This window comes from Pinus tabuliformis, chromosome 9 (genome assembly GCF_031772625.1).
Source record: "Pinus tabuliformis cultivar Carrire ecotype Pingquan chromosome 9, CPIR1, whole genome shotgun sequence".
NCBI lineage: Eukaryota > Viridiplantae > Streptophyta > Pinopsida > Pinales > Pinaceae > Pinus > Pinus tabuliformis.
In genome coordinates this window covers 658,306,900-658,328,729 of record NC_142307.1, presented here as the reverse complement: position 1 = coordinate 658,328,729, position 21,830 = coordinate 658,306,900, and the positions used below count along the sequence as shown (strand labels likewise).

Here is a 21,830-nt window from a genome sequence, read left to right as displayed (position 1 = left end):
ATTGACTCTGTTGTGTGCAGTTCCTTAATATTTTTATACCTATACGTTATATTTTGGTTTTGCTCAAAAAGTTTTGAATTTTATTAAAATAAAAAAAATTATTATAAAATTTTCATAATATTTTTCATAAATTTAATTATTATTTTTTTTATTTTTTACAATTGAAATTTCTGATTTTTTTTAATTGATGTTGAATATTGCGAATTTTCACCTGTTTAGTATTATTATGTCGTAAGGAGTTCCCTCTAAGAAAGACATGACGTGTGTGATCTTGAGCCATTGATTTTGTGTTAGACGATTGGGGTGTTTTTAGCCGTTGGTTTAATCTCTTTTTTCATGGAAAAATGTTTTTTTTCCCACCGGTTGTAAGACTGGCTATGAGGCATGAAAGGCTAGGAGGCAATGGGGCATGAAAGGCCAGGCCTCCTGGCGATGAGACTCTTCGCAATGACTGAACCGACGAAACGTGTCTTTCTTCCCTGGTTTCGTGTCTTTCTTCCCTGCATGAGGGCTGCGTAGCCTTGTGCTGTTATATCAATATTTGTACTCGTCTGCTTCACACATGGGATTTCTGCTCAGAGGTCTTCTGGTTGGAAAACTCTTAGCGGTCAGTGTTTCTTGCCCTTCTTTCTGTTATGGTTTCTGATTTATGTTAGGTAACTGGATTTAATATATGCGAATGTGTGTGCATAATGTTTTTTACCCGATCTGCATTGGATTTTATGTGAATTTCAGCTACAGTTAAGGGTGGATTTCTTGTGATAGTTACCCTGAACTAAGGTATAGCCGCTGAGGTTCAGGCATGTTCAATTCAGGTGTCCTTATTGTTGGATGGAAATACTAATTGACAATGTTTTCTTGAGATGCTTTGTTCATACCGCAGTGGGGACGCTGCTTGCAATGTCAAACCCGGGTGGGGATCTAACAACGCCCGGTTTTCACCAACCAGGTTCTCCCCTCATGGCTAGTAATAGATAATGTTCTAAAGGTTTTGCCAGAATAGGGGAAGACTGTAGCTGGGTAGGACTACAGGTTGGGCAACCGCATTTTAAGAATTTTTGAAATCTAAGGAAGATACCTGAGGCATGTTTAAGGACTACAACCACAGACCTTGGCATTAGCAGGTATATTCCAATCCTGATAGTAGTCTAAGATGTATGTCTCATTACCAAACAGGTCGTAAAACCTTGGTCACATGGAATTTGAATTGGGTTTACAGAGTTCAAGTGCTTAATTGCAGTAATAACAAATTCAACTAGAATTCTTGTTAAAATTCTTGTTCTTAGTACATTACTAATCTATTTTATATGTCTAATATTCATATGGGGACAGGGTACATGTTTCTCATCCCCCAAATCCTCTAGGGCCGGTATCTGTTTCTCTTTCCGTTTCTTGCATCCCGTTTCTGGTAACATAGTGTGTTTCCTGACATATCAGGAACTGAGCATTTACTCAAGCAGCACACTTGTTCAGATTGTTAACTGCATGCCTCAAGTTCCATTCTCGCCCAATGTTTGTTTGAGGGAAATGCCAAATCTAAGATGTTATCGCGAATATCTGAATTCTGATAGATACACTTTATTTTGCTAATAAAAATAAAACAGTACCTGTAGTAAAAGCCAGAAATGAAAGACTTCTATGGTTTACAGAGCAGACCTGGTTGTAAAAAAATCTAGGATATCAGAAAACTGCAGAAGCAATTTACACTGTTTAGTCATGAAATCTGTTGCTTAGCTTGTCTGTATAATAAAACATTTCCTCTGTACTAAGTTCGAAGCGTAAATGGAGTTGAAACATCACTGTTCATCTGATTTTCAATTTTAATTATTTTGCATCTTTTCATCCTCGACATTCTTTCTGTTTGCTTGTTTCTTCGTAATATTGTCCCACAGTTTGGCTGATTAGTATTTGGAAATAAATCTTATCCACACTTCTGCTAGATTTCCTCACGACTATTTGAAGGGACTTTCATTTTAATATGTAGACCACTTTTCATACAACTATTAAATTAAAACATTTGTTGTCTGTGCAATACCTTGCAAGCAAGAAACCTTCCAAGATGAAAGACTTATTGACTTGAGGTGTAAGGAAACAAGTAACTGGAACCCATCTTTCTTTGCATGCCATAACGTTGGCCTTTTGTCTTTCCAAGTACCTTGAAAAGATGGTTCCCTGTTTTAAGCGAACTCTAAATTGTGTATATTGCCTTCTTAAGAGATTTGGAGCCTGCATGGGGCTTCTCGTTGTACGAGGGAAAGTGTGGGAATAGGAAAGCTTATCTGAAGTAGAGAGAAATCTTTTAAGGCAAGTACAGTTATCTAGGATAGACTTAAGGAAGCAGGGGAGTCAGAAGAGCATGGAACTACATAAAAGACAAGAAAAGTCGGGTGTTGTTGTTGGAAAAATATGCAAATATAGGAGAGGTGTCCCATAGACAAAAATGGTTAAACTAGCTAAAAGATGGAAGCAGTTGTAAAGATTATATGTCTGGAGATGGGTTTTGCAAAATCCAGAATAATTCCAACAGTGACGAAGATGATGAAGATGATAGTGTTGAAGCTGCTAGCTGGAAGAACTATGTATATGCATGAAGATCGTCGGGGAAAAACCATAATTACTATTACATTAGTTATAGCACAAAGCTATTCAACTCAATGCTCCACCAGTGATTCCAAATTCCAATACAAGTGAGGACGTTTCATCAATGGTAGTGATTTTCGATGACAAAATGTACTCATTTATCGTAGAGGAACATCATGGACAAGTATATCATTTGGGAAGACATTATGCTTGGCTTACTGTTGTCACACCTCTAAGCAGCCAAACTCAGAAAAGAATAGGATGAAGGGCTCCACAAACTGTAATCATGCTCAATATGAGATGCAGTCCTTGTGTTTGTTTCAAATTAAGGCTTTTGTGGTTGACATGTATTATGGTGCCTTTTTATTACCTATGTTCTTTAACATTCTCACTCAAATTTGGCAACCCTGGTCAAAGAATTAAAATTACTGACAAATTGTAGTGGTTTGTTTAGTTGCTCTTATGCTTTCTATCACGCTTTTCTTTTGCAATGCATAAGGTGAATAGTTATGGTCTACTTTCAGTTCCTAGGACAAAACAAAGCTCCTTTAGATTAATTTGTAAGTTTCCTTTTGGAAATAATTTCAAGATTTGTTAATAACTTTGAAGATATTAATTCTTGAGTATATTTGAAAGATTTATGCTTCAAATTTCTTGGAAAAATAGTAGGATAGGATTGTCAAGCTCCTTGGCTTTTTCTTTGAACTGAAAATGGTAAACATTATATTAAACATACTGTAGCATAGCCAAACGTAACCATACAGGTAGTAATGTTATGGAGTTTCAATTGGCAACTCTCGAAAGCCATGTAAAAGAGTTAAAAGCTTGACCACATATCTTTCATTTGCTCGGTTAAATATCCCTTTACTTAATTACTGTTTTCTAAATCTTCTTTCAATCATTAACTAGCACAGTGAACAGAATATTGTTGGATGAGCCATTCACCCATAGAGGCAATGAAATCTTGCAACCTGGTTTTTTACCAATGAAATTGTGATAGACTCAGATTGAAGGATCAGGCTTATTTCATTTGAACTTTTACAATGTTAAATTAGAATTTATGTCTGTAGAGAATTTATGTCTTCAACCTATTTTTCCCTCGCCAACAGAGTGGTAGGAATGAGTCTGATGAATCTTGCTCCAACTGATTCCTAGCTAGGTTTTCTTTAACCTGTCAGCATTGCATTATTAGAAACAGACAAATTCCTTATAGTACAAGGGAAGGGTAATTTGTGATACTTACAGCTGAAAGGAAAGCATTATAAGCTTGATTTGTGAAGTATGTGTAGGAGCTACCACTATCAAATATTATTCTTCCTAGTCTTTTTCCATCTCCATCTTTGTCAAGGGGTTTGTTCCCAAACATCATCTGTGCAGCCCCCACATCATAGTGTTTTCTGTAAAACAAGAGAACAGTATGATAATAGAAGTTCACAGATTATTTTAAATAACAAATTAAATCAAGAAAGTTTATTTTAAAGGGATTCCAAGTTCATTCTTAAAGCAGAAGACATGGGAGTTGTTTCTAACTAGAGGCCTATGATGCAACTCAGTGTCCCTAATACCTATGAATTATGGGCCAAGTCTAAAATGCAAGATGCTACTATAAGTAAATACCAAACTGGCTTTAGGATGGGAAGATACTTGTCAGAGAATATAGTTAACTCATAGGAAATTCTGGACTAAGCTTCAAGAATAGATCAAAATATATTGTTAGTGATGTACTTCTCCAAGGCTTGGACAAAAAGGAGTTGCATGTTTTCATGTTGATGTTTCTGAAGGAAGGAATACTATTGCAATGACGTCTCTTTACTTCATCTTTTTCTTAATAGATATGTCATAGGGTATATGATAATAATAATTTCAGGTCTTAAACAAATACATCTCCTACAAAGTGGTTCTTAGCTGATTAACAATTATCTTGCAACGGACATAGCTTTACACCTACAAATAGATCATAATATGTGGAATGGACTAGAAAGCCTGTTGACAACATTTGTTTAGTAATTTGAGCTTAAATTGGACGTTAAGGAAGAAGTTATAGCCACCCATTCTATGAATCTATTCAAATGGAGTGATGGCTTCTACAACAAGGATGGAGATAGTTACAGAAAGAAGAAAGAAGTAGCCTCTATTGGAAACCATTTTTCCTGCAAGTTTCCCCTTGCTAAACATGGGAGTGAGCTACAAATAAAATAAACATAACAAGTAAATATGAACGGATAACAATTATATATACATAGTTGGGGAGTATTTCATCTTTTGAAAGGGTCTTTGCACAATGTCTATTGATTATTCCCCTCCAAAAAGTAAGCATCTTGGTCACATGATTGCATTATAGTTTATAACAAATGATAAATGGTCAGATAGAAACTAAGCAAGTAAAATGCATGCATTAATTCTAAAGTGTACAACATGGAGCTAAAACAATTAGTTATTCAACACTATACATTCGGTACCAACTTCCAAGTATAAGGCGGTAGGCTAAACATATTAAAAACATGAGCCATGGAATCCATATACCATTTTCACGGAATGCTTGTCTTGAGCAAGACTTGGCCCCTTTACTTTTAACTTTTTTGTCCCTTGAGTTTCTATCACTTAGGTCAAGGCTTGTATCTTTTTGAGGCCTCTTCCTTGCCAGTGAATTGGAACCCCACATAGGTATATGCTGTAGCGATCTCGATTCTCTACTTCATCCCCTGTAGATATGAAATGGAAGTATGATTGTTCTTAGAAGTACTGAAGATCACCTGTAGATATGAAATGGAAGTATGATTGTTCTTAGAAGTACTGAAGATCATAACCTTGGTCTTGTTAATGTTTAGAATGATAAGTCTATGTTTGGTATTGAAGATCATAACCTTAGTCTTGTTAGGGTTCACTGTCATAATCTATTTTTGGTATTGAATATTGTAACCTTAGTCTTGTTAAGGTTCAATGTGATAAGTCTATGTTTGAGATCGAGGATCATAACCCTCGTCTTTTTCAGGTTCACATGCCCATAAGGGAACATTCTTCAGCTTCACTAAACTCCCAAGCTCAGTCACTCTTATAGGGATCTTATCATCTTCCTTGGTTTTAGAAGTGGCTTTCTGAATACCTCTTCCCAACAGAGATTAGAGATGATGCTCATCTCTGCTTGTGTCTACTACTGCATCAAAATTTCTCTTTCCCATTGTAAATGTAGGTACCTGCAAGCCTTTATGAAATAATGTATTGTTTTTGCATATATTTGTTCTATTGTGAATTTATGATCACTATGTTCATCTTCATTGGCATTTAGTAGGGTTTCAAGGAATCCATATACCATTTTCACGGGATGCTTGTCTTGAACAAGACTTGGCCCCTTTACTTTTAACTTTTCTATCCCTTGAGTTTCTATCACTTAGGTCAAGGCTTATATCTTTTTGAGGCCTCTTCCTTGCCAATGAATTGGAACCCCACATAGGTATGTGCTGTAGCGATCTCGATTCTCTACTTCATCCCCTGTAGATATGGAATGGAAGTATGGTTGTTCTTAGAAGTACTGAATATCATAACCTTAGTCTTGTTAATGTTTACAATGATAATTCTATGTTTGGTATTGAAGATCATAACCTTAGTCTTGTTAGGGTTCATTGTCATAATCCATTTTTGGTATTGAAGATTGTAACCTTAGTCTTGTTAAGGTTCAATGTGATAAGTCTATGTTTGAGATCGAGGATCATAACCCTCGTCTTTTTCAGGTTTAGCTTTCAAGGACATTTCTGGACATTTCTGTATTGCTTCATCTCCGATAACAACCTTAATCTCCTTTCTGAGTTTTTGCTTAATTTCTATTTCATCCATGGACCATGATAGAAAATCCTCTGCCATCCATTGTACATTAGCCACAGAGCAGATACAGAGTCTTATAAATTTGATTCAAAATTATTTCCCAATTGAATTGATTCAGTTATATATATGCTTTCTTGATAATTTAAACTTTATTCCTTTGTGTTAAACTAATGCAAAGTGGTGCCATCGTGACTTCAAATGTTTTATGAGGAGTGATCTCATAACACTGTGTTCTTACTGCCATCAATTTACCTATGGTCTTGCAAATAATGTGATTGGCCACCCTTATAGGGATCTTATCATCTTTCTTGGTTTTAGAGGTGGTTTTCTGAATAACTCTTCCCAACAGAGATTAGAGATGATGCTCATCTCTGCTTGTGTCTACTACTCCATCAAAATTTCTCTTGCCCATTGTTAATGTAGGTACCTATAAGCCTTTATGAAAGAATGTATTGTTTTTGCATATATTTGTTCTATTGTGAATTTATAATCACCATGTTCATCTTCATTGGCATTTAGTAGGGGTTCAAGGAATCCATATACCATTTTCACGGGATGCTTGTCTTAAGCAAGACTTGGCCCCTTTACTTTTAGCTTTTCTGTCCCTTGAGTTTTTATCACTTAGGTCAAGGCTTGTATCTTTTTGAGGCCTCTTCCTTGCCAGTGAATTGGAACCCCACATAGGTATATGCTGAAGCGATCTCGATTCTCTACTTCATCCCTTGTAGATATGAAATGGAAGTATGATTGTTCTTAGAAGTACTGAAGATCATAACCTTAGTCTTGTTAATGTTTAGAATGATAAGTCTATGTTTGGTATTGAAGATTATAACCTTAGTCTTGTTAGGGTTCACTGTCATAATCTGTTTTTGGTATTGAATATTGTAACCTTAGTCTTGTTAAGGTTCAATGTGATAAGTCTATGTTTGAGATCAAGGATCATAACCCTCGTCTTTTTCAGGTTCATGCTATCATGGTTTATTCTCAGAAAGTTGTGAGGATGTTGAGAAACAGTTTTATTTTAAATTGTCATCATTCTAAGATCTGCTGTGTAAATCAATGTTGGTAAATTATCCTCATCTAAATAGCAGGGATCCCAGCTGGTCCTATTGTTTATTTTATATTGTTGTTGAGAAATTCGTGTTGATTTATATGTGCAGTGGCAATGTCTATCCGCTTGTTATTGCTGCACATCCATCAGAACCTAATCAGTTTGCCATTGGGTTGACTAGGCATTGTCTCAACACCAGGATTGCCATTTGTTTGAAAGTTCTCCTTTGTTAAATAAGAGCGCTCCCAATAGATCTCGGGATAGGTCCAGATATATTATTGTTAGAAATGTCCCTAAAAATTCACATCACATCACAGGGCAATAGAAATGTAAGGACTACCCTTGCAGCTATTATGTTTTTTAGATATAGTTCTAAAAGGGAACCTTAGAAGCCTTAACCAAGACATTAGAATAACTAAAACTCACAATCTGTCTAAATTTATAATATGCCCCAGCTCTACAGGAATTGTTCCCGTGGTATTGTTGGAGGACAGATCGATATTTGATACTTCCAAAAGTCTCTAACTCAGTTTCGAATTCCTGCAAGCTTTGTGGATAGTGTGTGTATAGTCTTTTAATAGCAACTGACTTACAGTTCTTAAGATCACATCTGTAAGCTGTGCTTGTAGCACCATTGCCAATTACGAATTTCTCATTCAAATTTTCGGTCATTCTCATTATATCATCATACATGTATAGGGCCATATCTATGTGCAATATTACAAACCTTGGAGAACCTGGTTAGGACATGCAAGAATCTTTTAACAAGAGGCATAAATATTGATGGTAAGATGATAGCTTTACTCTGAGAAATAACAAATTTGAAATGAGGCATAACACCTTGACCCGTTTTGCTTGATGACCATTTAGTGAATGGTTTATGTTGATTTGTAAGGTAGAGAGTGATGGTGATTACACACACTAATATCACTGAACCCAATGAGATGCAAACAATAGCTGTTCTTCACACAGAAGTTGTCCATTTACACAATCAATAGATAACACTATCAATATAATCTAAAGGATATTTAATACAAATCTATGGAATCTGATTTGTAATATCTAGTTCTGTTTTCACCTTTTGGTTGTCTGGCAGATATCCCACAAAGTCATCCAATCCAATAACCACAGAGACCTGGATTTCCAAAAAAACTGAGGCAAAAATCATTCCCATCAGATAAAATGTACAGACTTGACAATATCAAGAAGAAAACTGAACATTATTTCCTAACAGGTCTACATGATGTTGAACTTAGAGCCTATTTTGTTTCTTGTTGTAGGTACATGTTCTGTTTGATCAGATCTATAATATGTAATTTGAAACCCAGTAGGAGGGGTGGCAGCGGAAGCAACTCACAGGGTCAAGGCAAGGCCTAGACATTTGTCCAGGACTCAGTCAAAACTTATTCCATTGTTGTCCCTTGAGAAATTAGAAATTTGGAAACCATGGTGGATGATGAGAGGCAATCTTATTCTGACTCTAAGATAATGGAGGAGATTTCTTGTTGGGCTCCTGATCATAGCCATATTAGTGGATGGAGAAACAAATACCTCAACTCAATTTCACTACACTCGAAGACAAAGACCCCAACTCAATTTCATTACACTAGAAGATAAAGACCCAGCTTGGTATGATGATGAATGATAAACAAGTGGAGAGATACAATGTTTTTGCTTAGTTGGAGAATATTAAAGGAATGTTGAGGAATCAACATATTTTCATGCATAGGATGGATACAAGGCTGACCCATGTAGAGAATGTGACTTTGATACTTCTGTGCCTTCCCATTCTAGCCGATGTAGAAGGTCATCTTCAATGTGACTTTGATATTTTTCTCTCCCCATTTGAGTGAAAATTTCCTTTAACTCTTAATAGTCTACAAATCTACTGGCATATATGGTTTCTTCTTATGTTTTGTACTGATTAACCAAAATGTGTAGTTTTTTTTACTTTCTACTCCTCTAATTTCCCCGGAAGAAACCCAAATCCCCCAAATAATAAGAACATCATTGTACTCTAGATTTGAAGGCATTTTGATGCAATAATGTTTTTTAATATATATATATATATATATATCCGGTAACATGAATTTGCACATAAATGGAAAGGAGATTTCTGCCATTGTCAAAGTGCAAAGGAAATTTTATGGCATCAAATTTTTGTAACCCATATCCTTCTTTGATCGTGAACCAACCAAGAACTTCTGTGTCACTGAATTTTCTTATTCCATTTCATCCATTGTTGATGAACCAGCTATGTTTGTATAACCCGTTCTTTACCCACTGCCCAACAACGTTGACCTAAGGAGATGCCGCAAAACTGTATTCCAAACCAGTATATATCTCTGTTACGTCTTAGAAGATTATTATAAACACATTTTTTTCAAAACACCAGATATTGACTGAATTCCAACGATGATTTATATCATTCTAGACATATACCAAATGATATCCCAGACAAATTGTTGTGGCAGAGGTTTCTGTAAAACAAATTGATCGTTTCCAGTATGAATAACTACGAGTTGATATACGAGGATTATTTCCTCTGTAATTTCACGATGAAATGAACAAAAAATAGCACCAATTCAGGCAAATTCTTACAGAGTAGTAAGGCTAAAGCAGTTGGTCAACTGCCATGGCATCTCCTCTGATAAACTGTTGTTATTCAGTATCCTGTATATTATCCACTTACAGAGTTATTTTCAGAATAATTGTGAGGGTATTAATAAATTGTAATTTAGGGATCACTCCAAGGAACTTACAGTGAGAGCAAATTCTGTAGTTGTCCAAGTTCTGTAGATGAGCCAACATGGTATTGCAATTTCCTGTAGTTAGTGAAAATGATTTAAATGGAACTCTGCAAACAGGTTTTTAGGTCATGATCTCAACTTACCTCTATGAATAAGCCAACAACCACAACAAGAGGAATTTTTGCAGTGACCCAACTTAATCCTGGAGTAAGTGGAAGGCCTGACAACAAGGAAGCAATCAGGCCTGAAATGCGCTGGACTCTAATATCATTCTGGGACTCCTCGCTCTCCAGATCCGAATGTTTCTCATGTGTAAGAGCTTGGACATGCTTCAGGCTCTGTTAAGTGTACATGACAAGAGGAATATTTGAGATACTTGAATTATATTTGAAATAATTGAAGTCTACCAATAATTTTGACTGTCAAGTTGTTGATTGCAGTAGAAGCAGGTTTCATCTCTGATATGTTCAACACACTTTTACCTGAAAGAAAAGACCGTAGCAGAAAGGCAACCCAAATATGCCACACATAAATACAAGGATGGCTATAATTGATATATCCCAGTTTCTTGACATGGTCCTTCTTGCATTGGGGCCAACTTTATTCTGCAGCGAAAGGGAATTATTGATTTCATTTAGGCTAAACTTGGGTCTGATTCAGTCTAATAGTGACCCTGTCCTGTATTCCAGTCAATATGGACTGAGAGTAGAGAAAGAGATGACAATAAATGGCACCCTAATAAATTCTAGAAAGTTAAAAGCAATAATAGTAACCTCTGCTCGATGAAACTAAAAAGTAAATTGGGGATGCCAGAAGGATTACTTGTATCAAAATGGAAGCAGCATTGTGGTCTACAAAAATCATGGATGCAAGCAATGATCCAGGAATGACTGCCAGAAAAATTGCCCATAAGGGAACATTCTTCAGCTTCACTAAACTCCCAAGCTCAGTCACTCTTGTAGGGATCTTATCATCTTTCTTGGTTTTAGAGGTGGTTTTCTGAATACCTCTTCCCAACAGAGATTAGAGATGATGCTCATCTCTGCTTGTGTCTACTACTGCATCAAAATTTCTCTTGCCCATTGTTAATGTAGGTACCTGTAAGCCTTTATGAAAGAATGTATTGTTTTTGCATATATTTGTTCTATTGTGAATTTATGATCACCATGTTCATCTTCATTGGCATTTAGTAGGGTTTCAAGGAATCCATATACCATTTTCATGGAATGCTTGTCTTGAACAAGACTTGGCCCCTTTACTTTTAACTTTTCTGTCCCTTGAGTTTCTATCACTTAGGTCAAGGCTTGTATCTTTTTGAGGCCTCTTCCTTGCCAGTGAATTGGAACCCCACATAGGTATGTGCTGTAGCGATCTCGATTCTCTACTTCATCCCCTGTAGATATGGAATGGAAGTATGGTTGTTCTTAGAAGTACTGAAGATCATAACCTTAGTCTTGTTAATGTTTACAATGATAAGTCTATGTTTGGTATTGAAGATCATAACCTTAGTCTTGTTAGGGTTCACTGTCATAATCTATTTTTGGTATTGAAGATTGTAACCTTAGTCTTGTTAAGGTTCAATGTGATAAGTCTATGTTTGAGATCAAGGATCATAACCCTCGTCTTTTTCAGGTTCAGCTTTCAAGGACATTTCTGGACGTTTCTGTATTACTTCATCTCCGGTAACAACCTTAATCTCCTTTCTGAGTTTTTGTTTAATTTCTATTTCATCCATGGACCATGATAGAAAATCCTCTGCCATCAATTGTACATTAGCCACAGAGCAGATACAGAGTCTTATAAATTTGATTCAAAATTATTTCCCAATTGAATTGATTCAGTTATATATATGCTTTCTTGATAATTTAAACTTTATTCCTTTGTGTTAAACTAATGCAAAGTGGTGCCATCGTGACTGTCTTGTTTCTAGTGAACAGACTCTAGAAATCTTAGATACCAACTTTAATAGCTTTGCTCATGTCTATCAGAATTCTGGAATAGTCATATCCCTATATTGATATTATATTCCACTTGGCATTTTTTTTGTCATCCACACATTAAGAAAGCGGAAAACAAATACATGCATGTGCATTTGCATTTAGAATGCATGCGGAAATTGATTTATGACTTAGTGTGTGCTCTCTACTCTATGTTGAAACAATTTCACTTCTCTTTCCTTAGTAGCTAGGATTTTCACTGCAAAAAGAAAGTAAACAATTGTTTATCATCTTAGATTGCATATTTAGGAATTGTATATGTACATCACGCGATCAACCTTAAAGGCTAACTTCTTAAGAAAGATCAACTGTAAAATAAATTTCAATAATCATAAAAACGCTTTGGAACCTAACGCACAACATTTAGAAGTCTAGGCTAGAGACGTGTTCCGGCGTCATAAAGCCTGGTAACTATCGCTTTCATTGTACGTTGGGTGATTCCTCCTCTTTGAAACGACAAGTTCCAGTATGGACTTGTGCTCCCACGTACCGTCGAGTATATATTGGGAGACCACAGTAGGCTATACCCTTTATCCTTAGGAAGCCGTGTCTGCCACCCTATCGATCGCAATGCACTGAACACAGCATTCGGGAAGATTGACTACCGTACCATAAAAAGTATTCTACAATTTTGCGATTGGTTTGGTAATCCCCCTGTCTAGATATCCAGAGTAGTCACTTTCGTTCCTTTTCAAACTCCTTAAAATAAAATTTCCATCTGAGCACTTGTCACTTCAGGCTCATTAAAAATCGAAGGCGACTAGAGTCATCTTTAGCTTTTTCTCGACTCTTAAAAATTGAAAAAGCAAATTGTGTCAAAGCGTCATAAAATTTATTTCAATCAGAATAACATCGTTGTTCCCTCGTTTGTCTTAGGGTGAGAAAATGGAGTCCACCAATCAAGGATTTCCCCTTGGGGGAATCCTACTCCCTTTTCCTCTAGGGGAGATGTTGGTGCACCTCATATGGCTACATTATCCCTTCCAGGGCTTGCAGTTGGCCCGCCAATATGGCTTTTCTCGACCTCTCTCGTTCAAATCACCGTGATTCTTGAGCAATCAAATCAGCAACCAGATGATACTAGAGTTACCCAAATCGAAGGCGACTAGAGTCATCTTTAGCTTTTTCTCGACTCTTAAAAATTCAAAAAGCAAGTTGTGTCAAAGCGTCGTAAAATTTATTTAAATCGGAATAACATCACTGTTCCCTCATTGGTCTCACGTAGAAAAAATGGACTCCACCAATCAAGGATTTCCCCTTGGGGGAATCCTACTCCCTTTTCCTCTAGGGGAGATGTTGGTGCACCTCATATGGCTACATTGTCCCTTCCAGGGCTTGCAATTGGCCTACCGGTATGGCTTTTCTTGACCTCTGTCGTTCAAAACACCATGATTCTTGAGCAATCAAATCAGCAACCAGATGATACTAGAGTTACCCTCCAACCTTCTACTTCGTCTGTTTCTCCCTCTCCTTCTTCCTCTTCGCTTGGTGAAACTATGTTTCAAAAAAATGAGCGTATAAAAGTTGTTGTTATAAATATCTTTCTTCATTATGTTTCCAAGCTTAGATATCCACTCATTTAGAAAAAAATTGAACATGCTTCTTGCCCTTTTCCCTTTAATTCATATATTTTCAAGTAATGCTGTAGGAATATAATGAATATTAAACATCTTACACGAAGAAAACAACATTTTGTGTTTTGTTTTGTACCAGAAAATGGCAACAAACCTTACTCAGAATGCAATTTCCTCGATGTTATCTGGATCAACTCATATTCAACCATACCTACAAATTGTTGAACTTGAACCAATACAATCAATTCAAAATTCAACTCCATCATATCATACTGCAATTTCAGACGGAACACATAAGAAACACATCATGCTTCCAAAAGATTTCAATGATCTCGTAGCAACAGGCTTGCTACAGAAGGGTTCTGTTATAAATGTTAAAAGTTGGGCTACCTCAGCTATCGGTCCATCAACGTAAGTTTGTTATAAATTTCTTATTTCAAATTTAACATTTTTTATTTATAACACAACCGCTTCTAACAGTTATTCCTATGACTCTCATTGTCGTGTAGGTCTATAAAGCTAATGGACTTTGAAATATCTACTTCATCTGCACCCTTAATTGGCAATCCAAAAACTATGAGTATCCTGATCACATCTGATGAAAACACTCCATCCTCATCGGACCCAAATCCTTTATCAAAAAGACACTTCCCTCTTCCAACTACTCCAACTCCATCTATTCTACCAGTTCAAATTCCCATCAAATCGTTAAACCCTTACCACTCAAATTGGTGCATAAAAGGATACGTCCAAAGGAAAACAACTCTTCGACAGTTTCAGAATCAATACGGACCCGGTAAAGTGTTTGGTTTTGACCTGTTCGATACAGAGGGTGGAGAAATACATATTACATGTTTCAATAATGTCGCAGATTATTTTTTTGACAAAATCCAAAATGAAAATGTCTACATTGTCTCTAAAGGGAATGTAAAAATGGCTAATAAGCAATACAACCACTTGAACAATGATTGGAATTTTTTTTTGAATGCAACATCTACCATAGAACATGTTGCCAACGAAGAAAAACATAATCCAACAGTACGATTCAATATAAAATCAATTAATGATATCAGAACAACAAACGTCAACTCCATTGTTGATATTCTTGGTGTTGTCACAGCCATTTCCAGTGTATGCACTATACATAGAAAAGATGGCTCTGAAGTTAATAAACAAACAGTACAACTTCAAGACATGTCAGGGTATAACATAGATGCAATGTTTTGGGGAGATAATTTTAATGTCGTGTCACAGGAAATCTCCTCCCTATGTGCTACAGGAAATAACCCCATCATTGCAATCAAATCTACGCGTGTTGGAGAGTTTAATGGAAAATATATCGAAACTACAACGAGATCCATTGTTCTTGTAGATCTTGACATTGAAGAGGCCCATACGCTAAAGTCGTGGTTTAAAAAAGAAGGTTCGACTGCAGCTTCTACATCTTTGACAACAAGATCTCCTTTTGGCCATCAACAAAAAAAATAACAATTGCTGACATTTACAGTATGGATTCCTTAGAGAAACCAACATTTTTTTAATTAAAGGGCACAATATGGATAGTTTTTACTACATTTCTTGCCCGTTGATCGTTGGTGGGAAAAAATGCATGAAAAAACTTATTCCACAAAACACAGGGATGTGGTTATGCCCAAAATGCAACGCTGAAGTAAGTGACTGTGATTACAGATACTTATTGAAAATCGACATACAAGATCACACTGGTGAATTAGCTTCAACTGTTGCTTTCGAAGATGCAGGATCCACAATTCTTGGAAATAATGCCAAAGACTTCTATTTATTGTCTTCAGATCCAGAACTGATCAAGGAAATTGTCTCTAAAGCTCTATGGACAGATCATATCTTCACACTATCAGTGAAGACAAAAACTTTTAAAGAAGTGCCACGATTGAAATGCGTTATCATAAAAGAAGAAAAGTTGCATTTCATGACAGAATGCAACAACATCCTTCGAGAAATTCAGAACATCTCGACATTGTAGATAAATATTGCAAAATGTATTCCTTGCTTTTTGACAATTCCTATTGTCCAATTTTATAAATACAACTTTACAAGATATACTGTTGCATGCCTTCTTATCAAATTTTCTTATATGGCATTGAAATAAGTATTCGTCCTCCATTGTATCTAGCATTATGTGAGTAGACAAATTCACATTCTTTTTTTCTTTTATCATCTTCTTTTAAAAAATGACGTGACTTGCTACGTTACACATGAAACTATCTACATGTATAAAGAAAAAATACTACTATGTTCTTTCAAACAGATTATTCAAATAAAAAAATTCACATAAAACTATTCAAAACTTAGATTTTTTTCCCTTCTTTCACTTTCGCTTGAATTTTTTACCCTTCTTTCGCTTTCATACAATAACATGGTTGTTGTCTCCAAATAACATTCTTCTTTTCCCCTCTCTTGCTTATAGGTACCATAAATTTTGCGAATGGCTTCTTCTTCTAATAATGAATGTGCTCGAAGATACTATGCAACAAATAAAGAACGAATAAATGCACGTCACCGTGAGCTTTATCACGCAAACAAAGACATCAGAGAATGTCAAAAACACAAAAAACATAAGGAAAACCAACATTCCTCGTCTGAAATGGCCCACCCGGAAAACAATCCTCCCTTGCAATTATCAAACTCTTTATCTTCTCAGCAAACCTCTCAAACAAATACATCCATGCCTCGTTGCCCTAACCCCTCCTTCGCACATGCTTTCAACAATGTTTATACTAATCAAGCACATCGAGATTTCCATGCAAAGATTGATAAACTTCCACCTAAATGCCTATGCTCTATTTGTCTTGAATCATATCCTGGAATACATATCCGCAATTCCAACCACATGTATTGCTGCTCTAGATGCATCTCTGAAACAAAGGGTCATCACTTCTCATTATCAAACAACATGGACCCTGGTCCTCAACCAGTTATCCTTACATCTCTTTCGCAAATAGAAGAAATGCTCATTGCTAGGGTTAACCCTATACTGCAAGTAACACATGCACGTGGTGGCCAATATAAATACAGTGGCCACACAATTTTTTTTCCTCAAGACATTACAAAAATCAAAAACATGTTGCCACGACGCGTTGAACACTTGGACGTCCTAATTGTCACACGTCATAGTAATGACCATAAGGCTTATGATTTCATTGTCAGTAGACATCGCGTTCTCGCTGCATTAGAATACAAATTGGAAAATGACCCATACTATAAGAATGTTCATATTGATACCAATGCACTGGCATCCTTACCAGCAATCCCCACTGATGTCTCCTCCTCCCTTCACCATTCCAATACTATAGAAACCATTGTCCACCTTTCACTTGAACCACCACATGAGCTCACCAAAGATTCCGCAGACCCATCTGTAAACCAAACATCATCATTCGTACCCATCATACCTAATACAAATACAGAAATCCAAGAAATCTGCCATTATTTACATGCTTACAACCACCAATCTGATACTACAATTGAGTGGCCAACAATTGGTTTATCGCCAGTCAATGAATACAACACAGAAGGTCTACTCTTTATGGCTTTCCACACCCTTTTCCCGACAGGAGCTGCAATGCCAAATCAGCCAAGAATGAAAGCAGTGCAATTACATGAATATGCACTTCATCTCATACGTTACTATGATAATAGATTTGGAAAGCACCCATGCTTTCCTTATTACATATATAATCTCATGATGTGACATCGTAGTCAAGCAACAACATCGATTTTTTTGAAAAAGAACATCACAGATAACTTCCCAATATCTATTCAAGATCTGAACATCCGATTAGAACAATTTCCAGATGAGCAATTGGCAGAGCAAGTCATGCGATTCAGTAGCTCTTTACGTGGAACAAGATCATTTTGGCACAAAGCTAAAAATGAACTAATGGACATGATATCTCAACTCAGTTGCCCGACGTTCTTCTTCACATTAAGTGCAGCTGATACAAAATGGCCTGATCTTCATGCAATCATGCCCGGATGTCTTCCTTCTGATATTGCAAAACAATAAAAGTGGAGAAATGATAACATTATCTCTAACCCACATTTAACATCACTATATATGCACCATATATTCACAGCATTTCATGAGATTATCTTAGAGAAACACTTGAATACAAAAGATTACTAGTACAGGTACGCATTCTACCACATTTTTTTTCCAAAAACTCGAAACAACATTCCTCACCTATTGCAAAATTATCTTACAAAAATGCATACTTGATAGGTATGAATGGCAACATAGGGGATCTGCGCACATCCATGGTTTCCTTTGGATAGAAAATGCACTTGATATCGAAAATCTCAACTGGGAAGACACAGAAGCAGTGGATATTACAAGGCAATTCTTCGACAAATATATTTCTGCTTGGAACCCTCGTCCTCCTTCGACTTCAAACCAGCCAATTGCTTGCACAAATCTCGAAGACCCTTGTCTATTGTCCACACCGCAAATCTTTAGAACCAATCCTTTCAGTGACTATGAACAACTCATCAATTGTGTTGAACGTCACACAAAATTCTCAGAAAGCACATGCCTAAGAAAAATGGATCCTCACTCCAATGTCGTTATAAAGCACCATGGGAATTACATCCAAAATTAGCCTTATTCATTGATTCTAATGGCCAGAAAACATACACCCCTGCTCGCAACGACGATCGACTCAATAGCCATAACCCTACCATCCTATCTATTTGGCGTGCAAATGTTGACTGCCAACCAGTACTCTCCATACACGCAGTACAAAAATATATCGCCAAATATGCATCCAAAGCAGAAAAAAATCTGAAAGCTTCCACCACATGCTATGCAGAATTGTCCTGGCTTCACCCATTTCTGACCCAGCAACATCTGCATTTCAAAAATTTCTTGCACAAACCCTTGTTGATCGTGACATTGGAGCACAAGAAACCTGCCATATGCTGCAAAAATTACCATTAACATTATGTAGTCGACCATTCATTTCTTTAAATGTAAACCAAAAAATTCTTGCGTGCCTTCCACAAACGAACACCCCCTCCACTACATCCCCACACATCATAGATACATATATCCAGCGCCCTTCTACCCTAGAATCCACATCACTAATAGAATTGGCAAGATCTTGGTCATATGATCCTCGTCGCAAAACAAACAAATGGAAACAACGACCTACAAAAGCAATTGTTCGGGTCATACCATGTTACTCCTCCATACCATCCACAACAGAACCTTGCTACGCTGACTTTTGCAGGGTTGAACTTATGCTATACAAACCTTTTCGCCATATCGTACAAGATATAGGAGATTCTGCTGCAGAATTCATCACAAATTGGCAAACATTTCGTCCATTCTACAAACCTTGGCATCAACACCGCACACTATCTGATATTGAATCTATCATAAATGATACCTCAACTATTCATGAAACCAATCCTCCAGACACCATGGAAATAAATGAATGGGAATTACTTTCCCAATTACACCCTACAAATGAGATTTTCATAAATGACCTTGACATGCTTGGTCTTCGTGGCTTTGATGACACCCATAACTGGAATCATACCACTATCCCATTAGATCTACAAAATAATGCCATACAATTCATTGAGAATAGCCGCTCCATCCACCGCATTCTTCAAACACATCAACATATCCTGGCGACCCTTACTACATTATCTCCAATGCAAAGAAAATCACTAAATATTATTTGTAATCATTTTGCTAGGAAGGATTATTTACCCGCTCTCAGAATGATAATACAAGGCACTGCTGGTACAGGAAAATCCCTCCTTATTAATTGCATCAAAGATATGCTCACAAGCCTTGCAAGCCCAGAACCTTCACCGATCATGCTTCTCGCCCCTACAGGGGTTGCTACCTTCAACATACAAGTGGCGACAATCCATTCCGCTCTGCACCTTCCTATAAAGGATCTTATGCCCTTACAAGGTAATGCTCTTGCAAAATTCCAAGAAGAACTCAAGCATATAAGATACATACTAATCGATGAAATGAGCTTCATTGGGCCAAAGCTTCTCAGCCATATTGATGAACGTCTTCGAGAGGCATTTCCCGGCCAAAGAAACACTCCTTTCGGTGGCTGTTCCATTATATTGGTTGGTGATCTCGGTCAGCTACCACCCGTCAAAGACATACCTCTATATGCAGGGACGAGCCACGGAAGCGCACTGTGGAACACCTTCAACACAGTCATCACATTAGACACAATATTTCGTCAACAAGGCGACAACATCGCACAAGTTACTTTCAGGAACATTCTCCAGAACATTCGAGATGCAAATCCAACAATCGACGACTACAACATACTCATGTCGCGCACAGATTCCTTTTTATCGGAAGAAGAAATATGTTCATTCCATGATTCCATGCATCTATTTCCAACAAATGCTCAAACAATGGTCCATAATAAGCAAATGATGAAATCTCTAAACACTCCTATTGCAAGATCCATTGCTAAAGATGACAACACATATTCCAGCATTTCCTCAGAAGACGAGCAACTTGAGCGAATTGTATTACTATGCAATGGCGAAAAAGTTATGTTGACTTCAAACCTTTGGGTTTCAGCCAGACTTGTTAATGGTTCCCTCCGAGAAATTGTGACCATATTTTACAAAGAATCAACTGTACCACCACAAATTCCAACATTTGTTGTCGTAGATTTTCCCAAATACATTGGGCCTCCTTGGGATGAGAGAAACCCCACTCACTTGCCTATTCCAACAGTAAAAAGAAATGGACGTGCACAAATTACACTGAAGATGGCTCGGGCTTTAACCATACATAAATCTCAAGGTATGACACTTCCAAAAGCAACAATTGACATTGGAAAAACAGAACGTCAAGGTCTCACATTCACAGCTATTTCAAGAGTGCCTTCTCTACAAGATCTCCGGATCAGCCCCGCATTCAGTTTCGATCGTTACAGTAAAATGAAAGACAACAAAAACATTGCTCGCAGAAGAAACTCTCCGTTCAATGCCACCTCCAGATAATCTGCTCCAACCCATACTTTAACATCACCAAAAGGTTTCCTCCATTTATTTACCTCATTCTATTTCATAGGATACTTTTCATATCTTTCAACAACAACCAACTTTAATCAATATTAATAATTAAGCAAATATTAGAATGTCTTTATATTATCTATACATCTCATTCTAACATTTTCTTTCTTTTGCAACAGGACACATGGACTCAAAAATAGCATACCTAGGCAACTACAGGTAGAATGCCTAGCAAAAGATATGCATCTCCAACTACGCATTAACCTCCAATGGTGTTCAATATGCCGTTATTCACCATGCATCTTCCACTAACAATATATAAATCCCCATAGCAAAGGTAACTTCATTTCCATTCATTCCAGATTCATTTTAACACACCTCACCTGCAAAGTATTGCTAATAAATTTCCGCAGCTGATTTACATATTACTAATTCTAACAAAATATACATTTTGCAGGTCCATTACTGCTTCTTCAGGTCTTCGATGCCTCCAACATGTTTTCATACGACTTCAAATATGGAATGACAAGCACAATGTTCTTTAGAATATTATATTCCTTCTCGAACCTCTTCTGTTACAATTCACTGTTTGTATTTTCCATTTCAAACTTAAAAAAGGATGTTTCAAGATCAAATACCGTTTTGATGGTTTGTGTCCTCACAACTATTTGTGTTTTCCATTTCAAACTTAAAAAAAGATGCTACAATACACTATTTGTATTTTCCATTTCACACTTAAAAAAGGATGTTTCAACATCAAATACCATCTTGATGGTTTATGTCCTCACAACTATTTGTGTTTTCCATTTCAAACTTAAAAAGGGATGTTTCAAGATCAATACCATTTTGATTGTTTATGTCCTCACAACCAATTCATTGTCAATGGGTTTTAACATATTTTGTTGACAAAATCAATTGATTTTAATGAATATAATACATGTTTTCAATATATCTTCATATTAATTTGATTTCCCGTTTGAATAACGATTTCTTAAATAACCCTGTCCAAATCAAT

At 36.6% G+C, this 21,830-nt stretch overlaps 2 long non-coding RNA genes across 2 annotated transcripts; one reads left to right on the top strand and one right to left on the bottom strand.

The window, feature by feature from the left end:
* The first annotated feature begins 407 nt into the window (after positions 1-407).
* On the top strand, positions 408-21,495 carry LOC149150386 (uncharacterized). Its single transcript, XR_016262297.1, has 3 exons — positions 408-607; positions 20,995-21,152; positions 21,273-21,495. It is a non-coding gene; the product is annotated as an uncharacterized LOC149150386 (long non-coding RNA).
* Positions 10,485-11,227, bottom strand: LOC149150387 (uncharacterized). Its single transcript, XR_016263645.1, has 3 exons — positions 11,023-11,227; positions 10,683-10,805; positions 10,485-10,538 (listed from the first exon to the last, which is right to left on the bottom strand). It is a non-coding gene; the product is annotated as an uncharacterized LOC149150387 (long non-coding RNA).
* Positions 21,496-21,830: the final 335 nt, after the last annotated feature.